Source organism: Dermacentor variabilis, chromosome 3, assembly GCF_050947875.1.
Source record: "Dermacentor variabilis isolate Ectoservices chromosome 3, ASM5094787v1, whole genome shotgun sequence".
NCBI classification, from domain to species: Eukaryota; Metazoa; Arthropoda; class Arachnida; order Ixodida; family Ixodidae; genus Dermacentor; species Dermacentor variabilis.
This window is the reverse complement of record NC_134570.1, coordinates 201,029,562-201,042,190: the sequence shown is the minus strand read 5'-3', so window position 1 is coordinate 201,042,190 and position 12,629 is coordinate 201,029,562. Positions and strand designations below refer to the sequence as shown.

Here is a 12,629-nt window from a genome sequence, read left to right as displayed (position 1 = left end):
CTTATGGCGACTATTCATCACCACTTAGACAACGCGTGTAAGGACAAAGCACTTGCTTCTATTTTGAAGACGTTCTTTTATGTAGACGATTTATTGCTGGGTGTAGAGACATTCGAAGACGGTCTGAGCATCTATGAGCGATCGAAGGCAATTATGCAAGATGAAGGCAAATGGAACACTAACAACCAGCAACTACAGAACATTTTCGACAACCAGGAGGAGCAAGTGGAAAGTGCATCAAGAGAATCGACTGCAGTTTTGGGAATGCAATGGGATACCGAAACTGATTGCTTCAAGTTTTCTTCCAAATCTATAACCCAATACTTATCCTCAGCTCAGCCTGACACAAAACGTACACTTCTCAAAGATGCTTCCAGAGTTTTCGACCCTCTTGGTATTCTCTCGCCTTTCCTCGTCACTGCAAAGGTTTTGTTTCAACGCCTGTGGGTTTTAGGCCAGTCTTTAGATGACCAGTTACAAGAGGAGATCAAGAGGACATGGACAGCATGGTGCGCAGACGTAATCCAGCTTGGCTTCATCAAGATTCCGCGCTGCGGGAGAGATGGGCTATATGGAGCGGTCGAGAAGGCAGAGCTGCATATATTCATCGATGCCTGCCTGAAGTCTTATAGAGTATGTGCCTGTTTGAGAACAGTTGATGACGGCGGAAATAGAGCAAATCGCTAATAGTAGCGACGTCTCGAGTAGCACCTGCCAAGGCTTTAACACTGCCGAAGCTCGAGCTTATATCTGTGGTAGTAGGAGCCAGATTATTAAAATACATCCGCTCATTGCGGGATTCAACGCGTTTTCCCTGCGTCATGTGGACAGACTCAACAATCACACTGAGCTGGATACGGGGTGACAGTAACAAGTTGGGTCAGTTTGTAAAGCACAGTGACTGAAATTGCAGCATTTACTGACCCACTGCTATTGCGTTACTGCCCAGGAAAAGACAATCCGTCAGATTTATTGATTAGAGGCGCATGTTTAAAGATTCTACGTACATGTCGCAGCCTGTAGAGTGGACCTGAATGGTTATCCCCGCCAAAATCAACCTGGCCTACAGACTCGGACATGGGCACACCGATCTGCGAGGAGTCAGAGTGTGACGCGCCACATGTACTTCTTCAAGCGCCGAGAATAGTGGAAACCTTGGCTTAAGGAAGTTTGGCAACCTACAGAAGCTCCTGCGCGTCGCTGCCTAGGTATTTCGATTTGTGGATCGCTGTCGAAGTATTCAAACGACGCTCTTTGGAACTATTTTGAGAGAGGAGCTAAACAAGACTGAAATGTTCTGGATCTGTCGTGCCCAGCTTGAAGTATTCACGAATGACATTAAACACTTCCCGCTTAGAGACACTGTCTAGAAACACTCCGTACAGTGCGATTTCCACCTTTACCTTGATCACAGCGGGCAGCTTCGACTTGGCGGCCGACTTGAAAGAATGAACGCTAGGTATGACGAAAAGCACACGGTTATTCTACCGCAAAGTCATCCCTTCACGGCGTTGGTTGTTACTGATGCTTACTGTAGAGTTTTACAAGGCGGTGGGCCAAGCACTATGATGCAGATTTGACAGCGCTACTGGGTTATACGTGCTCGGCAAGAAATTAAACGGATCATCAATGCTTGCTTTCTCTGCAAAAAATGCAGGAAAAACCTGTAAAGGTACAATTTGCGCCAATGACTGAACACAGGCTTCTCACATCACGGCCGTTTGAAGTTATGGGATTAGACTTTGCAGGTTTACTATATTTATTTATTTATTTATTTCAGGAGTACTGCCGACCTCTCGTATGGGACCATAGGCAGGAGTGGGTTATAACAGAAAAACAGATTTGGAAACAAAGAGAAACAAATCTCGAAGGGCAATAGAAGAAGCTACCAAAGCAAGTCCAATGTAGGCGGTACTAGGGAGAACGTGATTCATGCACAGGTACAAGAAACAAACTCTAGAAAATGAAACACTAGAAGTTATACAATTCAAGGGCAGAATGGCGGCAACAGACATCTCTAGACAAACATCGCTGCAAGGATTGAACATACCATAATCAGAGCAAGATAAATTTGTAAAACATTACGCCTTGCGAGCACCGAAAGATACACATGACGCCGGGCAAATATTTTTAGCGCAATGAAAAAGTAGTAGAAAACGTAAATTGAAGCGTAGTGCGCGTGCGTTGAACGAGGCCAGATAGGAGAAGGGGGGGGGGGCATGTATGAGGAGATGACGTCAAGTGTATTGTTCCCGCAGCACAATTCACCCTATCAGCAGAAAGAGCATTCCATTCAGTAACGGTGCGCGGAAGAAAAGTGATTTTTAAAAGCTCGTGTCTTGCAAGAATGCTCCATCAGTTTCTTTGGGCGCTCGGATCGCGTGCATCGCCGATTAAGGGATTCTATGTACGTGTCCTTGTTTATGGACAGCTTGTCATGGTAAAGTAAAAACATGTATTTGAAACTATGATTTTGTCTTCTTGTCGGCAATGTATCCAGGTCAGCGGTATTTAGAAGTGCGGTGGGGGATGTAAAGGAACTGTAGCGATTGTAAACAAATCTAATTGCTTGCCTTTGAATAATTTCTAGCTTTTTAATGTTTTCTTGGCTATGCGGATCCCAGAACACGGAAGAGTACTCGAGGATTGGACCCATGTAAGTTTTGTACGCCATTAGTTTTAATTTTGGGGTGGATTTGCGCAGAGAACTTCTTAAAAATCCCAATTTCTGCATAGCTTTCTTTTCGATGTAGGCAACATCCTCGTTCCACCTAAAATCAGCGCTAAGTATGACGCCTAAGTACTTGTAAGTATCAACGAAAGATAGTTAATAAAAGGAAACTCAGACATCCATCCGTTTCGTAGCAATTGCTACAAAGGTCGTTTTTGGCCATTAATAAAATAATCGCATGTTAAGGGAGACCGTTTACGCGTCACGCTCACAGCGACCGTGTTCTTTTCGTTGACCTTCATTTGCCAGACTTCACACCAGGAAGATATTTTGATTAAAGCTGTGTTTAAGAGAGCCTGGTCGCATGGACTGCGTATTTCCTGATCAAGAATGCAGTCGTCGGCAAATAACTTAATGATAATGCGAATCTCAAGGGAGATGTCATCTATGAATATTAAAAAGAGCAGTGGCCCAAGCACTGAACCTTGAGGGATTCCCGACTTCGCCGGTCGTGGATCGGAGCACACGTTGTCGATAGTGACAGTTTGATTTCGATACGAGAGGTAGGCCTCGATACATGAAATTAAGGTGTCATTTTTCAGTATAGATTTTAGTATAATTTTGTCAGAAGTTTGGGATGGGACACGCAATGAAACGCTTTTTCAAAGTCTAGGAAGATCATGTTAATTTGTCCTTGTTTATCTAGGATAGCAGCATTATCATGAACAGTTTCCAGCATTTGTGTGATAGTTGAGAGCCCCCTACGAACGCCGTGCTCTCTGTCGTTGATTAGGTTATGTTGCTCGAGAAAAAGTGACAGGTGCTTGAAAATTATGTGTTCCAAAAATTTTCCACATAAGCACAGAAGAGAAATGGGTCTGTAGGATGAAATGAGGGTAGCATTTGATGTTTTAAGTAAAGGAACAATTTTTGCGAATTTCCAATCGCTGGGAAGCTCGCACTGAAAAAACGATCTCTGAAAAATAATGCACAAGAATTTAGAGCACCATTCAGCATACCTCACAAGGAATGCGTTAAGTATGACATCTATACCAGACGATTTTTTGGATCGATATGAAGCAACAACGAGAAGATCCCTTCCTCATATGTGGAGATGTCACTTACTGGTAAAATATAATTAGCTGTGTTGGGGCATGACCTTCTACCATCATCATCGATAAACACTGAACAAAAGAATGCGTTAAATGATTCCGCAATTACTTCTTTGTTCGTAACAATAGCACCATTTATACGCATATTAAGGAGGCACTTCTTTCTAGGAGAAAAGTGTTGCCAGAATTTCGCTGTCTTTCAATTCTCTGCGCACGACACTGAGTTTAAGCGTGCACGACGGGGATGGGTTCTGATGATGTTGTTTTCTTAACTTTTTCGCTTTTCTTCGCAGGCGAACCACTGGCATAGTAATCCACGGGCGAACATTTCTTATCTTTACTTTTGTTGGTACATAGTCCTGAACGCATCGCAGTACAAGGTTCTTAAAGAAACACCAAAGGGCGTCAACAGTACTGGTGCTAGACTCAGAAAGCGTGGTAAATCGAGAAAAATGTAGGTCAAGTGTGTCTAGTATTTCTACGTCCTTGGCACGCGAGAAGACCGAGACCACTCGCTCTTCCCTCTTTGTTTTTGTCACTTCGTTCAGCGTAACGCACAGGCACACCAATCTGTGGTGGGATATTCCATCAACCACGTCGATACCCGACACACGACGCAACATGCCATTGTTAACGAAAAAAAAGATCCAGGGTTGAGGCAGTAGTGTTCTGGGTGCGGGCGCGTAGCTTAACCAGTTGGGTTAAATCATGATAAAGGACTATGTCAACTGAGCGTTTAGCTGCATTTGTAGACGGTACAGGGAAATCCGTATCCCATGTGACTGAAGGGACATTGAGATCACCGCCAAGTAATATGTTGCTGGAGTAGACATGGACGGAGCAAAGAAATTCATTAAGCTTATCAAAGAATGTTTCATCTGTGCCTGGTGGGCGGTAAAAAGCACCTACTATGAACTTCGAACCACCTGACTCTACCGTTACGATAACACATTCACGATCTGGTATATCGGCCAATCTTTCATCTTTTAAGGTTTCCTTAAAAATATTGCTACTCCGCCGCCTCGAGATTCCCTGTCCTTGGGGTAGACCCGGTATCCCTGGGGCGTGATTTCGTCGTCGCCAATCTCAGTGTGAAGCCACGTTTCCGTAATTATCAATAGTTGAGGCTGATCAGTTAAAATGACACTGTCTAAATCATCGCTTTTAGCTAGAATGCTACGAGCATTAATATTTAAGCATCGGAAGTGTTTGTCATTGTTATCGTTTCATTTATTAGAAATTCCTCTGGTAGCTGGTGTGTGCGCACCGGCCATTTCGCGCTGAACTTCGTCTAATGTGAGTAATCGATTGTCAATCTTAACTTTACCATATACGAGCTTTACCTTTGTACCGCATTTCCTAATTTCTGAGGTACTGTTCCAGAGTAGTTTCCTCAGATGCCTAGTGGTTGTAGGAAAATCCTTGGAGATAGAGATTCTCTTCCCTTTCAATTCGTTGCAATTTTTTGGACGTTAACTTTTCCCTGTGATCAACAAATTTCACGATCACTGGTCGCCCTTTACCGCGCTGCTGTAGCCCTAGCCTATGAATCCGTTCGACTGAGTTAACGGTCACGTCTAGAGTATTCTTGAACACATTATCAACCACGCTATCCATGAGGTCATCAGAGGCGTCGTCTTTCTTTTCTGGTATGCCGAACACTACAAGGTGTACATGCCTACTTCTGTCCTCCAAATCAAAGAGTTTACTTTCCAAGTTACGAATGGTCGTTTCAAGAGTAGTAAATTTATCACTGAACCTTTTAATTATTACAGGAGTTTCCTCGACACTTTTTAATTGCGACTCAATGTCATCAAGCCTTTTTTTGGATATTGTTCTGACCTTCGAGGAACTGTGATAACAATTCGGAAGTCGAGGGCCCTGGGTTGGGCTCAACGTCCCCACATAGCATCAGCAAAGACAGCAACACTTGTTGAATGGCACAATACAGGGTGGACGTCAGCTGGACTAAGTAAGGATTGCTAGACTTAACAGATGATAGTTCGTTACTAACGTGCACGTAGAAAAGAAACGGCTTGAGCATGGTGCCACAGGAGGACCAGCCGACGTGCCCACTATATGTAAATGAACATGAGACTGATGAAGTTACATACAAAGCTTATATTTTGTTGCTCACATGTGCGCCCACTAGAGCTGTACACCTTGAATTGACGAATGGAATCTCTACAAGCTTCTTTTTACTAGCGTTCCGTATGTTTTTGGCCCGTAGAGGAGTGTTTTTGGCCCGCAGCACTGTACTCCGATAATGCTCTCGCATTTAAGAGAGCGTCGCGAGACCTATGGGACATTTGGAACACCATGAAGAGTTCTCCATTTGCATCTTTGCTCTTGACGCATCGCATAGAAGGAACTTTATTATGCCAGGTGCGCCTTGGTGGGGCGGCTGGTGGGAGAGACTTATCCGATCACTTAAATGATCTTTACGCAAAGTGCTGGGAAAGACAAAGCTCAACAGCGAACAAACTTATACTGTACTGCTGGAGGTAGAGGCGGTTATCAATTCAAGACCCTTAACCTATGCGTATACGGACGCTAGAGAGCCCTCTCCACCACTTCCTGCTCATTTTCTGGTCGGCAGCTCATTTACTCCCTCTCCAGAGCGAACCAACACTGATGACGAAACTCGAAGTGCACAGGCTACGTGACGTTTCCTCAGCAAGAAGTTGCGGTACCGCAAGAAGCTCGTGGACCACCTGTGGATCCGATAGAAGAAAGAATACCTCTTCGAGCTGCGGGCACTTCACCCCTACCCATTGCATCCTAGTAGCAGTCTACAAGTAGATTACGTAGTACTCATCGAGAAACCTGACATCTCTAGAGGTATTTGGCCACTGGGACGAGTCGTGAACGTGTTGCCTGGTCAAGATGGAATAATCCGAGCCTGCCGTGTGAAAGCTCAAGATAGCAAGCTTATAAGAAGGCCAGTGCAGAAATTGTACAAGCTTGAATTTGACAACGCTACCGGGGGGTATGTAGAAAAAGATGAATAAATGGGGCAGGTGGGCGCTGCGAAGGGAAGAAAAAGATGGAACATTGAGTAGCTCTTTGTCTGGTTTCTTCGCGTCTAGTTAGTTTTTATACACTGGGTATGGATTTTCTCCAGGAATATGGGGCGATTGTTAACTTGCGTGACTTGTTCGTGACTTTTTCTAAACATGGTTCTGCGGATTCGAGTGTGGAGGACGAACATCACCGCGAGGATATACGCGTGGTCGATGACTGCATGACGTTACCGCCACGAAGTAGCATTTTCGTCCTCGTTGAATTTCCACAAGACTAACTAGGAATAGGCATCGCCGACGGTAACCTCACCATTTTGCTGGACCGAGAAGTCGGCGTCGCACGAGGTCTCGTGGAGCTCCAAAATCGGCAAACCACGATCGTAGTTACCGACTTCAGTGGCGAACACAAGCACTTTGCAAGGCATACCACCATGGCCTACTTTGAAACAGTGGCCGAGTCCAGCGCCTGTGCTTCGGTAACGACAATCTCGATACCGGAACTAATAGATGTCGACTTGACCACTCATACGAACGTCAACCCACAACTAGACCAAGCCGAAAAGGAGCTGCTCCTCACTCTGTTGTTATCATTTAGCGAGTGTTTCGCCACTACGTTGAAGGTCAAGGAGACTTCTTTAACCAAACGCAGAATCATAACTGAACCGACAGTCCAACCTGTTCGCCATCACGCTTATCGCGTGTCGCAGAGAGAACAGGATGCTGTTCATCAACTTAAACAAATGGTAGACGAAGATGTCAAGCTCTTCGGCTTCACTTGGTGTATTACTTAAGAACAAAGACCGTTCACTACCATTCTGTGTCTATTATCGCAAACTGAACACGATCACGGAAAAAGACATTTACCCCCTTCCTTGGGTTGAGAACTCTTTGGATCGCCTGCGAGACTTTTCTTCAATGTATCTGCGTAGTGGGTACTGGCAGATTGAACTTGACGAACGGGACCAGGAAAAAAGGCGTTTATAGCACCCGACCATCTCTATCAATTTAAGGTCCTCCCCTTTGGATTGTGTTCCGCTCCGGTAACCTTTCAACGCATGATGGACACAGTGTTATCTGACCTTAAGTTGCACTCGTGTTTAGTCTACTTAGACGATGTAGTTTTTTCCACCACGTTTGAGTAACACATACAGCGGCTTAAGGCGGTTCTTCAAGCCATCTGCACCACTTGTCACTTTGCAAAATGTCACTTTGGCTACAAGAACCTTAAATTTCTACGTGATATTCTCAGCAGCACCAGTGTGCACCCTGACCTTGACAAAGGCATGGCAGTTGTTCTGATCCCGATAGCGAAGACAAAGTACAATGTCCGTCGATTTTGAGGGCTTTGTGCGCATTACCGCAGTTTCGTGCCCAATTTTTGTGAGATTGCAGAGCCTTGCAACGGCTCATCAAGAACGACGTCAGATTTGTTTGGGGCGCCGCACAATCCGACGCTTTCCATGACCTTCAGCGACGTCTACAGACACCAGCAATTCCTGCGCACTTTGAGAGCGCGGCCGACACAGAAGTCCATACTGTTCCTAGTAACGTTGGTCTCGGAGGGACACTCGTCCAGTTTCAAGCTGATGTTGAACGCGTTATTGCGTACGCCAGCCGAACTTTGTCCGCTGCTGAAAAAACCTACTCAGCAACCAATAAGTAATGTCTGGCAGTCGTATGGGCTATCCAGAAGTTCGGCAATATTTGTACGGCCGCCCCTTCTGCGTCGTCAGCGACTACCACTCTCTCTGCTGGCTGGCGAATCTCAAGGATTCTTCAGGTCGTCTCGCAAGGTGGAGCCTTTGGTTGCAGGAATTTTATGTGACAATCGCCTTTAAGTCTGGCCAGAAACACACGGATGCCGACTGTCTCTCCCGCACACCCGTCAAACCCGCACCACTAGATACTTACGACGATTCTGCTTTTCTTTGTACTCACCCGCCTTTAAACCTAGCTCAATAGCAACGCCAAGATTCCGCGCTGCCTCTCCGCTTGCCTCCATATGCGCGTAGTCACAACACTCTCTAAAGAACTTAAGGCCGTCTGGCTGTACCTTCTCCCCTTGAGCTACGTCACGAAAAAGAGGCCCACATAGAAGTTCCGTGCAGTGTGCTACGAGCGGTGCACCTGTGTTGAAAATAAGGTGAAGAAGACCGAGTTGGTGACGACGGCAATAACAATTCGATTAGTACCTGGAACGTTGCCGCTCTTTGGACAGATTTGGGGTTAGACAAGTCCTGGCATGCTGAGACATGCTTCCGAGCTCTTTTTTTTTTTTTTTCTGGATGTGAACCGTCTCTGAGCTTGTGCTGTGATTGCCGTTGTGCCCTCGCACCGCCCATCACGCACTTCATGTTTTTGCATATATTTTATGCGTGGCTTTGCACATGTTGAACTGCTGCTAGTTGCTTCATGCATAACTGTTGTCGATTTTTTTAGGCACAAGGTTCTCACTCTGCCTCCTTTGTAAAGGTTCTAAATCACGCTTTGTCTTATCGGAATGATACAAAGGAAATGCTTGATTAACAGCTTTATTCTTTTCGCCTGAGGAGATCTTAGATATTGTGGCTTTTTGGGAAACGTTTTAGAAAATAGGTAGATCAGGGAGTCAATTGATAGTAGTTGCTGGATATGGTATTTTTGTTTCATAATCGCTGAAAAGGTCGTCTAACGTTTGGGAATCATCACACCTTGATGTTGTCTCAGCAGACTTACCACGCCGAGTGATTTGTTTCTTTCACAACGTAGTCCCTTTCTGCGTGTGAATTTTATACTCAACAGAATTCCTTCCTATTATGCTTACGCTGTAGAGGACTAAACCCCGCCTTGCCGCCAGGTCCCATCTACTTTGACCCGCGCTGCTCTGCCTTGAAATATATCATATCGCATCTCTCTCTAGTAACACTAAGAAAGAAGTACTGAAAAGTCGGTCAGACTTTAGCTTTGCACGTTTCCAAGCAGCGCGCTTAGGGTATTTAAAATTGCAAAACTGCAGTGGGAACGGCAGTTCATCGACCTATGCAGCAGAATTTAATCGGTGGTACAGCGCTAACGCGCGCTGCTATTAACACGTGCCTCTGGTGGTTCGTTGTACGCATGGACGCGTGTACGCATTTACGTCACTAAATTCGCCATTACACTTCTTGAGGCGACTTTGACAGAACTTATTCAGCGATGTCACATGTATTCATGGGCAGAAACATCACAACGGCATGTGCAGACATCGCAACGTGCGGATTTGTTGATATATGTCTGCAATAACGACGGGTGATTATTATTGAGGTACAGAAGGAGCGTTACGGCAAGAATAGAATTAAAAAAATAATGGACGAGACATCGCATTACTCAACAAAATTTAGCGGGTAGTTAACATGAGATCCACTTCATGTAGATGAGATTCATGGCGTTTGTCTGCGGGCCGCACCTGGCAAGTATGTGGACCGAGTTGTCCCAAACATGAGTAACATCGTGTTCATACCTGCTCCCAGAGGCCAGCATCTTCGCTACAGCTATCGCCGCCGAAGAAGCAGTCTGGCACCGGAACAAATAGAAATCGCAGCCGCGAACTTCAGCCTTCCTTGCTGCAAAGCGTTGTCGGCTGCTACTGCTCCCGAGCGAACTTTTGGAAGTGCCCGCTAGGTGGCTCTCAGTGGCGCCTCTATAGGCGGCGCACTACGCGTATACGGCCCGCGAGATTCAGCCGCGATCGTTAGTTCCCCTTGCGTACGCTCGCGAAATGCACAGTTGCTGCCGGAGCACAACGCCCCCCTCTTCCCTGCCTCCCATCCCCAACGAACTTTCACGCGTGGGAAGACGGCGCGTTCTCCCCTTTCTTCATTCGCGCGTGCCAGATTGAGCCGTGACCGCCGGCTTCCATCCCATGCTTTCACTCGCACATACAGCATACGACACGCGGCCACGGTCTTATCGCCCTTGTAGTTGATAAGGAACATCACAGTGGTGGTGATGGCAAAAATGCGTCTGGAGTGTCAACATAATTGCTATCACAACAAAAAAAGGTGGCTGCATCAAATTTTGTGTAGAATATCTAAAACTGAACAGCATCACTCTAATGAACTCAAACACGCTTCCGCGCGTTTCTCTACGATGTCCTTGACCATCCAAATATATTGTCACGTGGTGGTGACGTTAAGAACACAGTAGCAATACTGTGAAAGGCAAAACTAGATTTTATTGGGCGAACCTGTGCCCACAAAACAGGTTACACTTATAGCACAACGAAAGCGGCGAACAGAGTCGGCGATCGTCGGAAATCTGATCAGCGGGTCAAGCGCGTCGGCTTTTATAGAGCAGTCGTCGAATGTTCCAGACTAATCGTTCGGACCCGCGTGCCTTCCCCAAAGTTCTACACCATTTGCGTTACGCGATGAAATCAGATAACACAAGGTTTGGCGACAGCAGACAGCCGGGTAGAAGCATCGATAACTTTCCAGAAACGTCGGATACATGCAGGCGCGTCCCTCGCTTTGCGATTACAGTTGTTAAGCGGCGAAACGTGGTCGCCCGATAAAGATAAGTACACATGTCAATATAACGTTATTTTTCAACCTTAGAGTTGCTGTCGGGCTACTGGCAAGTACCGATAGACCACAAAGACGCTGAGAAGACCACCTTCGTTATGCCTGATAGTTTTTATGACATCGATGTGCTACTGTTCCAGTTCTGAGAAGGAAGGGGGTTCATGGAGGGGCCCGATTTTTTTTATTTATATCATAAGAAGCAAACAAACACTGCAACCAAGGAAAACATAGGGTAAATTACTTGTTCATAAAGCAATACAGAATCAATAAATAAATGGAAACGAAAGTAGATGAAAAAACAACTTGCCGCAGGTTGGGAACGATGCCACAACCTTCGCATCTCACGTGCCATGCTCTACAAATTGTGCTACCACGGCGCCGTTTCCAAGTCGACTTTCTTGGGTATTTATGCTTCCTTGTAGAACACTGGGAGTGTTAGCCAGCGTCACCACCCACAGACTTTGGCAGCGGACGTGGAACATTCTTTCTGCCACTGGCGTCACGAGAACGTGATCTTTATGGGTGAAGGCAACTGGTCATTAAACCCACACATGCTACCTGAAGGCATCAATGTTGCCGTATTGGAAACCCCGGTTATGTAATAAACGAGAATAAAGGGGTTTCCTGAGGGGCCCGATATTTATTATAAATATCATAAGAAGCCGACAAACACTGACACCAGGTACAACATAGGGGAAATTACTTGTGCCTAATGAAATAAAGAATCGATAAATAAATGGAAACGAAAGTGGATGAAAAAACAACTTGCCGCAGGTGAGCAACGATCCCACAACCTTTCGCATTTCGCATGCGATACTCTACCAGTTGAGCTACCGCGGCTGGGATTACATCGCCAACGTATCTGTAAGTATGACTCGCGGTGAAAGGATGAATTCTTCACTTCTGAGGCAAGTTCAGTCTAACGTAAGGTTTCCGGTGTTAAAGACTAAGGGCGATTGTTTGCTAACAACTGATTTCGACTATCAGCTAATGAGACGATACACACCGAAATAAAACCGTGAGATGGGCGGAGAACTTTCGGCTAGTTTGTTCACGACAGAATCATAGGAATATGTGCACAACTGGATGACATTGCCGCAATAGAACATTCAAATGGCTCGGCAGGCGCCACGACAACAAGCAATGGATGTTGAAACAGCCGATTGTCGAATGATATTTTGTCTTTAAAGTAGTCAACATACGATATTGATTGCATTTCTGCATTGGTAATTTCTTTACCAGACACCATATTTAACCAATAGAAGTAGAACGCTTTTCGATA

General features: G+C 45.6%; 1 protein-coding gene across 1 annotated transcript in view; it reads left to right on the top strand.

Moving 5' to 3' along the window:
* LOC142574988 (uncharacterized) overlaps nt 1–12,629 on the top strand; it is a 108,158-nt gene that overhangs the window by 37,602 nt on the left and 57,927 nt on the right. The gene's annotated exons all lie outside the window — the stretch shown is intronic.